Source organism: Aplysia californica, unplaced genomic scaffold (genome assembly GCF_000002075.1).
Source record: "Aplysia californica isolate F4 #8 unplaced genomic scaffold, AplCal3.0 scaffold01063, whole genome shotgun sequence".
NCBI lineage: Eukaryota > Metazoa > Mollusca > Gastropoda > Aplysiida > Aplysiidae > Aplysia > Aplysia californica.
In genome coordinates this window covers 94,446-95,148 of record NW_004798333.1, presented here as the reverse complement: position 1 = coordinate 95,148, position 703 = coordinate 94,446, and positions in this window count along the sequence as shown.

Genomic DNA, 703 nt, shown 5'->3' with positions numbered 1-703 from the left:
TCACTTCCATTGTACATAGATGGGCTTTCTGTCCACCAAAAGGAAGGCAAATGAACAGGCTTTAAGATTATGCCAATAACCCCAATATGCCCACAAATTGACGAGCGCCTGATTCTACTCCGACGAGGTGACACATATTTTCTCTCTATATATATTAATATTTATTCTTCACGGCGGCTCTGGTTTGCCTTTTTTTACGGCTTTTTTGAAAACATTTCTGCCCTCCGCATGGAAACTCTGTGCACGCGTTGCCCTTTGAGTGGCGTTGCTGGAGAAATGTCCTTCCTCCTGCCGCTGTGGGTAAGTGCTACTGTTTCTCGGTGTCTCACGTTTTTAGCTTCATGGCTTTGTGCGCATGTCTACACTCATCATAGCTTTTACTTCCTGAGAGACAGATGACCTGATCGCTGTAGATAAGATAAGATAAAATGAGATAAGATAAGATAAGATAAGATAGTATTAGTAAGGTGTTACGGCGCTCGCAACTGCATAAGGTCATATGAGCGTCAAGGGGAGGAAGTCCAAACGGGGAACCAGACTTACTCTGCTCATCTCTCTAGCCTCAACAGCACAAAGTCTGCTTCGACTATCAAGGCACCCCGTTTATAGCAGTTTACAAGAGAGTGACAAACATACAAGAGAAGTAGAGGAAAACGACGATAGTAAGGATGAGGAAAGAAAAAGCAACAGTTCCCCCCTATGT